The sequence below is a fragment of the Palaemon carinicauda genome, chromosome 4 (assembly GCF_036898095.1).
Source record: "Palaemon carinicauda isolate YSFRI2023 chromosome 4, ASM3689809v2, whole genome shotgun sequence".
NCBI classification, from domain to species: domain Eukaryota; kingdom Metazoa; phylum Arthropoda; class Malacostraca; order Decapoda; family Palaemonidae; genus Palaemon; species Palaemon carinicauda.
Genome location: NC_090728.1, coordinates 161,875,904 through 161,890,633, shown reverse-complemented (window position 1 = coordinate 161,890,633; position 14,730 = coordinate 161,875,904). Strand labels below are relative to the sequence as shown.

At 43.9% G+C, this 14,730-nt stretch overlaps 1 protein-coding gene across 2 annotated transcripts in view; it reads right to left on the bottom strand.

Annotated features, from left to right (window-relative positions):
* The window catches only part of LOC137640121 (rhodanese domain-containing protein CG4456-like), a 39,975-nt gene extending 28,607 nt beyond the window's left edge, over positions 1-11,368 (bottom strand). The window contains exon 1 of one of the 2 annotated variants that reach the window (XM_068372597.1): positions 11,186-11,368. The gene's annotated coding sequence lies outside the window, so the exon portion shown is untranslated. Of the gene's footprint in view, positions 1-11,062; positions 11,086-11,185 lie in introns of those variants that run through there. The other variant, XM_068372598.1, reaches the window with a different exon arrangement.
* Positions 11,369-14,730: the final 3,362 nt, after the last annotated feature.

Genomic DNA, 14,730 nt, shown 5'->3' with positions numbered 1-14,730 from the left:
CCCACACCGCTAGTCAGCAGGGGGTAGGGGGGGTAGCTTGCTACCACTCCCCCTCAAAACCTGTGATTGAGCTCACTTTGCTTGGAGGTAGGACTTCAAGGGGGAAAGGTTTGGCGGGTAAGTTTCCTTAAATAGCTAAGGTTTGTATAGTTAGGGAAAATACAAATTATCTACGCATTTGTTATTTGTTCCGTAGTTGAAATACAAACCACGCTATTTAATAGGGGTGACTCACCAATTAGGTAGGATGGACGTCCCTGCCAATCTAGCTTTGGCTTTACCCGGGGGCTATTTATGAGTATGTAAGTACTCAAAAATAAGGAGTCCCTGCACCTCGCTAAAACTTTGCTACGCAAGGCCCGCGGCCTACGCAGGCTTGTGTGTTGAGGTATATAGAAGTGTGACTGTCCAGGTAAAGTTATTATGAGTTCTTTAAAAGGAAAAACTGTGTAACTAAGACTTTCCCAATACCACCTCGTTAGGGTATGGGGACGCAACAGTATTCGTCTTAATACTAGGTACACAAGGGAGCATGGTTAACCTGCAGAGAACCCAGGATGCTGCTTGGCGCGTAAGTGACCCTGGGCGTGTGAGCACAGGATGCACAGGTGAACGTGGGCACGCAGGAGCACATTGGCGCGCAGGTGCATGATCTTGCTGCCTTCTATGAGGACGAGCAGGTGAAGGGGCGCGCCGAAGCGCTGTAGAGTGCTGACAAGCTGCTGGTGAGCGCTGATGTCCTGTAGGTTGGCGGGCTGCAGGGCAATGGCGCGCAGCTGCGCACTTTGGTAGAGCTTCAAGAGGCTTTACCAGTGACAGGAACGGTGATGACAGATCGGCAGGTCTGAAGGATGGATGGTCGGGAACTGGGATGTGCCCTTTGTAAGGGCGAGTATCCACCGAAGGGGATCACAAACGATCCACAAGGAGGTCAAGGACCGAAGTCACAGGCCTAGTGGCAGAAGTGACGATCGATGGATGAATGTCAGATGACTGCAGCGGAGGCTCCTCTGCAGGGGACGGCTGCGACGACGATGAACCAAAGAGGCGTCTCTTCCCCGATGGTAAAGGGACACCTCTAAGGCGAAGTGGAAGGTGTGCTTTCCGATGAATGCGCCCTCTGGGGGCTGTTGGATTAGCAAGCTGACCGTGCGACACAGCAGTCCTCCGAAAGCCTCTCTATAAGTGAAATCCCCCAAGGGGAAGAAACACTTGCAGGAGAGACACGTTGGACTTAGTTTCCCCCTCGAAGGATGGTCAGGAACGGGGGAAACTAAGTTGGCAGCAACCGCTGGAGAGTCTGGAGGGTAGAGGAGTTGGATGATATCGCATGTGACACCTCTGACACTAAAACGTCGACGAGGGTCAGAGGATCTATCTCTGACGGCGACGATGACTGCTGAACAGAAGCACCCGTGCGGATGAACTGTAGCAAAGCTTCCTTGGAGGGTGGACCCGTGAGCCCCAAGGAAGACCAAATCTGCAAAAGAGGGGTTATTGACAAGGCCTTACCCAGGGGGAGAGGTGGGGCCGCTTTGCTAGGGGAAGCAACATCATCTCTCGAGAACCGGGGTTGGCCGACATCAACTTGGTCTGTGCTACTACTCGACGGTCTCTCGTAAGAGGCCGACGAGTAGGAGCTTTGGAGGAGGGTCGGGAGACAGTAGAAGAGGCCTTGGGATTTTCTCCCTATATCCCGCTTAGACTTCTTCTTCCGCTGTCGCTCAAACCTCTCCCACTGGAAGACCACTCCCTACACTCATTACACTTATTTATGCTATCACACCGTTGACCTCTGCATACAGGAAAAAGGGTGTGAGGATCAGTCTCCACTGCTGACATAAATGTCCCACAAGGGCGGCCGGAGAGTCCCGGGCAGGTACGCATGGTCACAGAAGTCAACTTCACAAACACACACTAAGAGAAAAAGAAAAAGCAAAAGCCATTAATGGCTGCCAATATTCGGCAAGGATGAAGAGCGGCAACGTCCGTTCACCATCCGAGCCAAAAGCAAAGTGAACTCAATCACAGGTGTGTGAGGGGGAGCGATAGCAAGCTACCCTTCCCTAATCCCGCTAACTAGCGGTACGGGTACTTAACCCTCGTTAAATTTAATGGCTCGTCATTTCAGCTACGCGGAAAGTAATACCCCTATTAAATAGTGGGGTTTTTATTCCAGTTACGGTACAAACCCTATATTGTACAGTACTGTACAAATATAGGCTACATTTTCAAAGAAAATGGACCTTTTTCTATTGAACAAAGTAGTTTTTTTCCCTAGGTTACATTACTCAGTAATAAAGTACAATAATACCCTATATTGTACAGTACTGTACAAATGTTGGCTACATTTTTTAAGAGAACGGACCTTTTCCTATAGAAAAAAGTAGTTTTTTCCCTAGGTTACATTATCCTGTAATAAAGTACAATAATACCCTACATTGTACAATACTGTACAAATGTTGGCTACATTTTCGAAGAGAACGGACCTTTTCCTATAGAAAAAGTAGTTTTTGGTTAATATATGATAGTTTAATTGCTAGCGAAAATTAAATTCGCTATAAAAAATGGATGAGTGCTGGCTACCTTGTTGTTTTTCTCTATATGTTTAATGGGGGCTGGGGCATAATAACTTACATATCGGTCGATTTGAATGTGAAGTATGTTTTACATTTAAGAGACTGAAGGGGACTTACTGCGCATGCGTTTCTTTCCATGGATTGCGGAGCTTTCTGTGCATTTACAATGACGTACCTGTCAGGTGGTTTTTTTTAAACCAATTAACAGCTTACAAGTAGTTCTTCACAAGTTCCCGGTTGTTCTTTTACAACACCTATCCCCACCCCCTTTTCTCTTCAGTTTCATCATGGCTTCCATATGTCAAGGTTGTTCTCTAAGGGAGTGGGAGATACATTCCCTCTTTTTCAGAGAAAATAAATGGGCATATGAGTTCCTACAGAACCATGGAGTCATTCCTTCAGACGTTCAATGCCCTTCCTGCCAACAGCCGTGTCTCTTTAGATCTCAAGTTAATCAGTGGGCTTGTAATCGATCAGTCAAGGTTGCTACTAAGGGAAAGCATCGTGCATGCGTTTTTTCCATAACCGCATTTAAGGGCACTTTCTTGGAAAAGGCTCACGTTCAAGCATGGGAAATACTGCCGTTCGTGAATCATTTCCTTGAAAGGGGCTTTCGCACGGCAATGTAACCTGTAACCTTGGCTGGACATTACAAACTTCGGTTAACTGGAGATCTTATTGTTCGGAAGTCACAGAAAATCACTGCCAAAACTTGCCGGCTATTAGTGGGCCTGGCATTGTCGTCGAAGTGGATGAATACAAGTTTGGGAGGTCGAAATATAACGGAGGTAGGCCTTTTCAGGTGTGTAGGTGTTCAGTGGCATGGAGCGAGAGAGCAAAAAAATGTCTGTGGTCCCTTTGATAGACCAACCAAGAAATGCCAAGATCCTTGGGCCCATGATACAACGTTACTATATCAATGAGGGGAGCGTAATCCACAGTGATTTATGGAAAGGATACAAATATCTCGCCATTGCGGGGTATGTGCACCTCACTGTGAATCATTCACAAAATTTTATGAATCCCAAGACAGGTGGACATCCTCATAACATCGAAAGGCTGTGGCGGGTTATCAAGAGTTACGTTCTCCATGGCAGAATTCTAAATGAATATTTTATTCAATATTTATGTTATGTCTTTATCCGCCAAGTAAAAATGATATTTTAATTATAAAATAAATTTTTGAATATACTTACCCGGTGAATATATAGCTGCAACTCTGTTGCTCGACAGACAAAAAACTGTACAAAACAACTCGCCAGCGATCGCTATACAGGTTGCGGGTGTGCCCATCAGCGCCAACTGTCGGCCAGATACCAAACTCCATGTAAACAAAGACTCAATTTTCTCCTCGTCCCACTGCGTCTCTATTGGGGAGGAAGGGAGGGTCATTTAATTTATATATTCACCGGGTAAGTATATTCAAAAATTTATTTCATAATCAAAATATCATTTTTAAATATTTAACTTAGCCGGTGAATATATAGCTGATTCACACCCAGGATGGTGGGTAGAGACCAGTAAAATATGTTTACATTTTATGAGCTAAGAGTTTTTATTTCATTTTAGAAGTTATCAAAATAACAAAAACAAAATAAATAGGTACCTGGTAAGGAAGTCGACTTGAACGATTACTCTGCCTTATAAGTACGTCTTCCTTACGGAGCCTCGCGATCCTCTTAGGATGCTGATAGACCCCTAGGAGCTGAAGTATCAAGGGCTGCAACCCATACAACAGGACCTCATCAAACCCCTAATCTGGGCGCTCTCAAGAAATGACTTTGACCACCCGCCAAATCAACCAGGATGCGAAAGGCTTCTTAGCCTTCCGGACAACCCATAAAAAACAACATTAAAAACATTTCAAGAGACAGATTAAAAGGATATGGAATTAGGGAATTGTAGTGGTTGAGCCCTCACCCACTACTGCACTCGCTGCTACGAATGGTCCCAGTGTGTAGCAGTTCTCGTAAAGAGACTGGACATCCTTTAGATAAAAAGACGCGAACACTGACTTGCTTCTCCAATAGGTTGCGTCCATTATACTTCGCAGAGATCTATTTTGCTTAAAGGCCACGGAAGTTGCTACAGCTCTAACTTCGTGCGTCTTTACCTTAAGCAAAGCTCGGTCTTCCTCACTCAGATGTGAATGAGCTTCTCGTATTAACAATCTGATAAAGTATGATAAAGCATTCTTTGACATAGGCAAAGATGGTTTCTTAACTGAACACCATAAAGCTTCAGATTGGCCTCGTAAAGGTTTGGTACGCTTTAAATAGAACTTAAGAGCTCTAACAGGGCATAAGACTCTTTCTAGTTCATTGCCTACGATCTCCGATAAGCTGGGAATATCGAAAGATTTAGGCCAAGGCCGAGAAGGCAGTTCATTTTTGGCTAGAAAACCAAGTTGCAGCGAACAGGTGGCTTTTTCTGACGAAAATCCGATGTTCTTGCTGAAGGCATGAATCTCACTGACTCTTTTAGCCGAGGCTAAGCATACCAGGAAAAGAGTCTTTAGAGTGAGATCTTTCAGGGAGGCTGATTGTAACGGCTCAAACCTGTCTGACATGAGGAATCTTAGCACCACGTCTAAATTCCAACCAGGTGTAGCCAAACGACGCTCCTTGGTGGTCTCAAAAGACTTAAGGAGGTCTTGAAGATCTTTATTGTTGGAAAGATCTAAGCCTCTATGCCGGAAAACCGATGCCAACATGCTTCTGTAACCCTTGATAGTGGGAGCTGAAAGGGATCGTCCTTTTCTCAGGTATAAGAGAAAATCAGCTATTTGAGCTACAGAGGTACTGGTCGAGGATACAGAAACTGACTTGCACCAGTCTCGGAAGACTTCCCACTTCGACTGGTAGACTCTAATGGTGGACGCTCTCCTTGCTCTAGCAATCGCACTGGCTGCCTCCTTCGAAAAGCCTCTAGCTCTCGAGAGTCTTTCGATAGTCTGAAGGCAGTCAGACGAAGAGCGAGGAGGCTTTGGTGTACCTTCTTTACGTGAGGCTGACGTAGAAGGTCTACCCTTAGAGGAAGACTTCTGGGAACGTTTACTAGCCATCGAAGTACCTCGGTGAACCATTCTCTCGCGGGCCAGAGGGGAGCAACTAACGTCAACCTTGTCCCTTCGTGAGAGGCGAACTTCTGCAGTACCTTGTTGACAATCTTGAACGGTGGGAATGCGTAGAGATCCAGATGTGACCAATCTAGGAGGAAGGCATCTATATGTATTGCTGCTGGGTCCGGGACTGGGGAGCAATAGATTGGAAGCCTCTTGGTCAGCGAGGTTGCAAAGAGATCTATGGTTGGTTGGCCCCAAGTGGCCCAAAGTCTCTTGCACACATCCTTGTGGAGGGTCCATTCTGTTGGAATTACTTGCCCTTTCCGACTGAGACAATCTGCTATGACATTCAAGTTGCCTTGGATGAACCTCGTTACTAGGGAGATGTCTTGACCTTTTGACCAGATGAGCAGGTCCCTTGCGATCTCGTACAACGTCAGTGAGTGGGTACCTCCTTGTTTGGAGATGTACGCCAAGGCCGTGGTGTTGTCTGAGTTTACTTCCACCACTTTGCCTCGAAGGAGAGACTTGAAGCTTTTCAAGGCCAGATGTACTGCCAACAGCTCCTTGCAGTTGATATGCATGCTCCTCTGACTCGAGTTCCACAGTCCTGAGCATTCCCGACCGTCTAGTGTCGCGCCCCAGCCCACGTCCGATGCGTCCGAGAAGAGAACGTGGTTGGTAGTCTGAACAGCCAGGGGAAGACCCTCTCTTAGGTTGATATTGTCCTTCCACCAAGTCAGACAAGACTTTATCTTTTCGGAAATCGGGATCGAGACCGCTTCTAGCGTCTTGTCCTTTTTCCAGTGAAAAGCTAGATGGTATTGAAGAGGACGGAGGTATAGTCTTCCTAGTGACACAAATTGTTCCAGGGATGACAGCGTCCCTACCAGACTCATCCACAGCCTGACTGAGCAGCGTTCCTTCTTCAGCATGTTCTGGATGAATAACAGGGCTTGATCTATTCTGGGGGCCGACGGAAAAGCCCGAAAATCTAGACTGTGAATCTCCATCCCTAAATACACAATAGTTTGGGATGGGACCAGTTGCGACTTTTCCAAATTGACTAGGAGTCGCAATTCCTTGGTCAGATCTAGAGTCCACTTGAGATCCTTCAGACAGCGACGACTGGAAGAGGCTCTGAGAAGCCAGTCGTCCAAATAAAGAGAGGCTCGGATGTCCGATAAGTGGAGGAATTTGGCCACATTCCTCATCAGCCTCGTAAACACGAGAGGAGCTGTGCTTAGGCCAAAGCACAGGGCCCGAAACTGGTAGACCACATTTTCGAAAGCGAATCTCAGAAAAGGTTGGGAGTCTGAGTGAATGGGGACGTGGAAGTAGGCGTCCCTTAGGTCTAGCGAGACCATCCAGTCTTCCCTTCTGACCGCTGCTAAGACTGACTTTGTGGTCTCCATGGAGAACTTCGTCTTTGTGACAAAGACATTCAGAGCACTGACGTCTAGCACCGGTCTCCACCCTCCTGTCTTCTTCGAAACTAGGAAGAGGCGGTTGTAAAATCCCGGTGATTGAAGGTCCGAGACTTTGACCACCGCTCCCTTCTCTAGCAAAAGAGACACTTCCAGTTTCAGGGCTTGTCTCTTTTCTTCCTCTCTGTACCTGGGAGAGAGATCGATGGGAGACGTTGCTAGAGGGGGTTTGCGTACAAAAGGGATTTTGTACCCCTCTCTGAGTAACTTCACAGATTGTGAATCTGCGCCTCTCCTCTCCCAGGCTTGCCAGAAGTTCTTGAGTCTGGCTCCCACTGCTGTCTGAAGTTGCGGGCAGTCAGACTCTGCCCTTAGAGGACTTGGATCCTTTCCTCTTCCTTCGCTTCCCTTCGGCACGAGCACCTCCTCTGCTGGAGGCTCTGCCACGAAAGGGCGGAATAAAGCGAGACGCTGGAGTGTCTATCCTCGGTCTAGCGGAAGATGAAGGCAAAGGGGGAGCTTTGCGAGCTGAGTACGCAACTAGATCGTGAGTGTCCTTCTGCACTAACGAAGCAGCAATTTCCTTTACCAAGACTTCTGGAAACAGGCACTTGGAAAGGGGAGCAAAGAGAAGTTCAGATCTCTGGCATGGTGTAACTCCAGCAGACAGGAACGAGCAGAGAGACTCTCGCTTTTTCAGGACTCCGGACGTGAATGAGGCAGCTAGCTCATTGGACCCATCACGGACGGCCTTGTCCATGCAGGACATAATGAGCAAAGAAATATCTTTATCTGTCGAAGAGATTTTCCTGCTCAGGGCTCCCAAGCACCAGTCTAAAAAGTTAAAGACTTCAAAAGCCCTAAAGATCCCTTTCATAAGGTGGTCCAGGTCCGATGGTGACCAACAAATCTTCGAGCGTCTCATGGCAAGGCGGCGGGGAGAGTCTACAAGACTTGAGAAGTCGCCCTGGGCAGAGGCAGGAACTCCCAAGCCGAGAACTTCTCCCGTGGCATACCAGACGCTCGATCTAGAAGAGAGTTTAGATGGGGGAAAGGCAAATGCTGTCTTCCCTAAACTCTTCTTGGACTCTAACCAGTCTCCTATCAGCCGCAAAGCTCTCTTAGATGAGCGTGCGAGGACGAGTCTAGTAAAGACAGGTGCGGTAGAAGGCATGCCTAATACAAACTCTGACGGCGGAGAACGAGGAGCCACAGAAATAAACTGGTCAGGAAACAACTCTTTGAATACAGCCAAGACTTTTCTAAAGTCCAAAGATGGTTGAGTTGACTTAGGCTCGTCCAGTTCTGACTGTTGATCGTCTTGTTGTTCAGCAACATCCTCATCAGAAAGTTCCTCATCCGAAAACTGATGAGGAAACGGCAACGGAGTGGGCAACGTCTGGTTCGCTGAGTCCGGTCGCACTGGTGCATGCGTGACGGAGCCGGACGCAACGTCATGGAACTGCTGCACAGTCTGTGAACTGTCAACAACCATGGGAGCGCGAGGACGCACAGCGTCCACCCGAGACTGTCTAGACCGTCTGGGTTGAGCAGTGGAAACCACTGAACGTCAACAACCACCTCCGAGCGTCGCTTAACGTCAACGTGCGGCTGGCAACCCACACTGGATCGCATCGGTGGAGGAACCACCTCAACTGGTAGACGCGAGAAGGTTACCTCAGCGTCAACAGGACGCTCAACCGATCGCTTGGAAGGTTGTTGGCCAGAAGGTACGGTAGCAACCTTCTCCGCATGAAAGTCCTGCATCAAAGACGTAAGCTTGGACTGCATGTCTTGCAGCAAAGCCCATTTAGGGTCTACGGGAGCAGGTGCGGCGACAGACGGGGTTAGTGACTGAAGCGGTACCGCTTTGCCTCTCTTAGGCGGTGAGCAGTCATCAGATGATGGCAACGAGTCCGAACTGACCCAGTGGCTACAACCGTGACGTTGGACTTGTCCTGAAGGGACCGATTTACGCTTTAAAGGTCGTGAGACCTTGGTCCAAAGTTTCTTACGAGAAACACCTTCAGACGACGAGGTATAAACGGGCTCTCTCGTCTTACGTAGGTAGGGGCGATCTTGGGGAGATACGCCTGATACCATGGAGGGAACGTCTGTTCGCTGATCAAAGCCTCTCGAACCCATGAGTCGTGCGACATTGCTTCTCCCCTGGACTTGGGAGCTTGCAAGAGGTCCCGGACTAGGAGGACGACAGGCACGAACAGACGAACCCTCAAGCGCAACACTGTTCACAACACTTTCACTTGGCACTTTATCACTTCCCGCGGCACTTTGGCACTTAAGCTCCTTAACATCCGCCATGAGTTGATTGCGGTCACTTGCAAGGGACTCAACTCTCTCCCCCAGGGCATGGATGGCACGCATCATGTCAGCCATCGATGGTTCCTGAGTGCTAGGAGGGGGGTTAGGAACAACCACTACAGGGGAAGGAATAGGTTGTGGGGCATGAGGAGAGGAAACATCAATAGACCTAGAAGAACTTCTCCTAATTCTATCTCTCTCTAGCCTGCGTGTGTACTTTTCAAATTCGATAAAATCGAATTCCGAAAGGCCCACGCACTCCTCACACCGATCTTCCAATTGACAGGTTTTACCCCGACAATTGGAACAAACAGTGTGAGGGTCGAGAGAAGCCTTCGGAAGACGCCTAGAACAGTCCCTAGCATTGCATTTTCTAAACTTGGGAACTTGTGAAAGGTCAGCCATTTTGAATTGGTCAAGGGAAAATTCCAAAAAACGATCTAAGTCATCAACAATGAATCCGATACAAAAAAAGAGTTCAAGGATTTATTTGAAGAAAAACCCTGCACAGCGAAAGCTCAAAACCAGAATATAGTACTTCACCAAAGATGATGTGAAAAACTCCAGTTAGCAACAGCGAGTAAAGTACGTCTTGTCGACACGTCGACAGAGAGAAAATTGAGTCTTTGTTTACATGGAGTTTGGTATCTGGCCGACAGTTGGCGCTGATGGGCACACCCGCAACCTGTATAGCGATCGCTGGCGAGTTTTTTTGTACAGTTTTTTGTCTGTCGAGCAACAGAGTTGCAGCTATATATTCACCGGCTAAGTTAAATATTTAAAAATTATTATAATACGTATTTTAATGTTTCGTTTTTTAATAATTAGCAAACTAAAGTGTGCTTATTTTTCCAGCATAAGAGGTCCGAGCACCTACATAATTTCCTGCCTTAAGCCGCCAAACTGTACCCCCACCCATCTACGTCTACGTTTACGACAGGGTCAGTGACAGTTCTTCCTTTGTCACAAAAGACCCTCAACCTTATACCTCCTTAACTTGAGGTAAGTATTTATTTGTGAATTGTGATTTCGTTTTAGTTCGTGACCTGGGAAGCGGGTCCGGGGGCTTGCCCCCGCCTAGGCGTTGTGACCTGGAAAGAGGGTCCAGGGTCTTTCCCCCGCCCTGGGGTTATGACCTTGGAAGGTTTGTGACCTGAGAAGGGGGTCCTGGGGCTTGCCCCAGGCAAGGGGCTGTGACCCGGAAAGGGGGTCCGGGGGCTTGACCCCGCCTAGGGGTTGTGACCTGGGAACTACTAGGTTAGGTTAGGTTAGGTGGGTTTGATAGGTTTTGTACCTTTTTTCAAATCTCAAATGTGTTAATCATGTTAGGCCTATGTTCAGCCACTTGCATGATCCATACATTTTTCAAACTGGTTATCTTGTTCTTATTTTACCTTTCCGACCATTACTATTGTTGTAAATCACTCGTTTATGACATTTCCCCACCCTACAAACCCGAGTTTCCTACTGGGGTCCCCCATAATTTTCTTTATATAAGGGGGTCCAAAAGCTCACGAACGGGTGGTTTGCCCCAATAATCAAGGCCAGAAATGCATAGAACACAAGATAACGAGTAGGAAAAATATATGGTTCATGTATTTGGCTAGAAAATAAAGTATCATATATTTACCGAGTTACATTACCCTGTAATATACTACAAAAATACCCACCACATTTCTTCATATTACCGTATATACGACCAAGATAAACAACAACTTCCCCATGAACAACATGGATATGACAAGGAATGAGAAAGTGGGTAACCATAGTTCAGCCAAAGGATATTTTCATACCTGGAATTCAGTGTTGTCCAAAAACTTAGCAGTGTTAAAATGTAACTTGAACGTCTTCCCTTGGATTTACTGAACGTTGCGACCTTACACGGCGTTTTTATGTATAAAACACACAAATTTACAATTATCGGGATACCGGCAATCCTGGTTCCTGGTTCCTTATTGCTCACTCCGCAAAGTAAGTTTGCGGGCACTCTATCTCTTTATAGATAGGTGCAAAGCTTCTAAGCTTATTCTTATTATTGTTATTAAGTTTATATCACCTGTGCCTTAAATAAATTAATATCATAATGAGGTTCTCTATCTTTACGTTTATTCCCTTCTACTTTGAAATTGGATAGGATAACACCTTGCTATCATCAGTTTTGGCAACCTGTTGTGGTAATCAGTTTGGGCTTCCTAAACTCTTCTTTTATATTCATTGCCCTATCTATAAATGCAGCCAGATCCCTGCCAGGATTTTTTAGCATACCTAAACTTATTTCTACATTCTTCAGCTGTTCTAACTTTGGGCATAAAAATAAATGTTCGGTGGTGTCTTCTTCCTCTTTGCATAAATCACACAAATTGTCATCATATTTTCCCCTGAAATTTGCTTTTAAGTTGAGCATATTTAATCTTGCTTTCATCACAAGGGATGCCTTATCCAGATACATTTCTCTGATATAAGGCATAGGGCCATTTCCTTTAATAAATCTTAATTTTTTCATTATTTTCTTTTTTTCTTCAATAGTTTCTTCTATTTTTTCTATAATTCTTTTCTTGATTTCTTTTTTCAGGGTCCTTTTCCCCCAACTTCTTATTTCTTCCACTTCCATCCCATATTTACTGCAGATTTCTTCTACGCTCTTGCTCCAGCACTTCCCATACGGGTTCTTCAACTGATCCTCAATTATCTCTCTTACTAATCTTTTTTCCTCGGAGTTTATGATGTTATGGAAGAGCATTAACTTCTTATATTCTATTCTGCAGGACACCGGCCATATTCCTGTTTCTGCAAGTATGCCCCAATATGGAGTACTCGCAGGTAGTTCGTACATATTTCTTATTATCTTGTATTGGAGGTTTTCTAGATCTTTCATATCTTTGTCCCTAATTACACTCCAGGTCTCCACGTTGGCAAATATTGTTGGTACAACTACTGTTTCATATATTTTCTTTCTGACTTCCAATGCCATCTTTCCAACTTTTCTCGTATCCCCATATTTTCTTATTTCTTGGGTCATATATGCAACCCTCTGGGTTTTTTTACTGATACTCAATTCTTTGTTTCCCTTCTCTGTATACCATTCACCCAGATACTTATATTCCTTAACTAAACTTACTTTTCCGTTCTTCACTTTTGTTTCAATCTCCACCTCTTTCTCTTTCTTTCTTTTGTTAATTCTTAATACACCCGATTTTTTGGGGTTGGTGTTTATAGTGAACTTCTTTAGGGTCTCTAGTTCAGTCCAGTAAGCAGTAACTTCAGTTGTTAGACGGGGGAATTCGCCTTTCCATCGGCACCTCCTTGGTTTTCTTCTTTATTCTAATTCTTTTATTTTCTCCTCTATTTTTTCCACATCTGATAAATATTTTATTTTCTCTATTCCTTCTTTCTTAAACAACACGTTTTCTATTATCATCTTAGTACGGATGCTGTAATTCTATTATTTTCCTTCTCTCGTCGCTTCTACCCTCCCTCCTACTTCGTCTTTTCCTATCTTTTAATCTTAAACAGTTGGCCCTAGCCCTGTACATAATAACCGAATCAGGTTTGACCTTTTTCTTGTTTGTATATTTCTAATCTATTTCTCTCTTTATCTCATCCCTCTACTTCTCTAATCTTAGCCTTGAGCTCTTCTCTTCCCATTCTCCTAAAGGTTCTATCGTTTATTTCCATACCTTACATCCATTTCCTAGTCTCTTTCACCAACCTGTTATCTTAATTTTCTTTCATTTCTTCCAGAGTTTTCTTCAACAAATCATTTCTCCCCTCTTCTATACCTTTCACAAACCTTAGCCTTCCTCCTGCTATCCTTTGCTACTGCTGCATATGGTGATGCTCCCAAAAATTTTCTTCCTACTCCGTTTTCAATTTGTTGTAATCTTTCTATTTCACTGCCTGTTATGTTCATTACTACTGAGCCATATATTATTCCAGGTAAGGCTACATTTTTCCAATAAGTTTTTCCTATTATTTTATGGCATCTTTTCGCAATAATTGAGTAAGTCAAGTTGGCTAGATTTTCTGCCTTTTCCATCATTTTCTTTTGTTTTTTAAGCATACTTCTTTTCCCTTCCATCTGTATTCTTAAGTATTTTATGCTATCTGTTACTTTAATACCCTCTATTTTTCCGGATTTTCTTTCATATTATATACAATTATATACCTTATTTTTGTTTATTTCTAACCCACATTCTTTACATACTTCTACTAGTATTCTTATGTTTGTTCTTCTTCTTCCATTTTAGTAGGAGATCTGGTCTACTTCTTGGAGCCAATGTACTCCATTGTAAATATATGATATAAAATATTAGATCTAATCAGTACAGTTGACAAATTTTAGTGTTAGTCTGTTTGTAAATATTAAACTCCACCGAAGGTTGTGAATGATATGTTCACTCCCCCACATGAGGCTTAATACCTTTTATTCAAACAATATCCATGCTTCCCCCTTCCATTGATATTGTTTTTATATTGCAATATATATATATATATATATATATATATATATATATATATATATATATATATATATATATATATATATATATATATATCACTTTATTAAAAACGTTTCCATTGATTTATATTTAAAACAACCTCCTGTGGTTTCTCTATTGCAAAATCGTTGCATTAAATGTAGTCTCTTTACAAAAGAACATTTATGTGGGTTTAGAGACTAAATTCAATCCTTATTCTTCTGTTGGATAATTAATTTTACAGCTGATTATAATGTGTTTAGTAAATTAGTTTTAGTTAGAAATGTTATAAAAGCAGTTTTCCTCCTCTCTTGTATATCCTTTTCTTTGTGTTTTCCTAATAGATTACTCAAAGAGCAATTCAATTTGAGTCCTGTTAATTCTACTTCTAGGTCCTTTCTTTGCAGATTATATTTCTTACAATTTATCATTACATGTGAAATGTCCTCTACTACATTGCATGTGCTACACAGAGGTGTACTTGTCATCTTGAATTTATGTAAATATGCACTTACTCTAACATGTCCAATTCTCAAATTTCCCATTAAGGTTTCTATTTTCCTTTGTCTACAATAAGCTGTCTCCCAATCTTCTATAATAGGTTTAAACGTACCGAGCCACTTACTTGATTTTATAACATCCCATTCCATTTGCCAGGTTTCTATAATTTTTCTCTTTAATATTGTTTTCTTCTCTGTCATCAACAAGTGGTTGTTGATAGTACAGGGGTTGTTTAACCCTTGTTTAGAGGTTGTGTCTACCAGCTCGTTTCCCAGGATTCCTTTGTGGCTTGGAATCCACTGGAGTTTTACAAAATTGTAATTGCTATTCATTTCGATTAGCAGCTCCTGATTTATTTC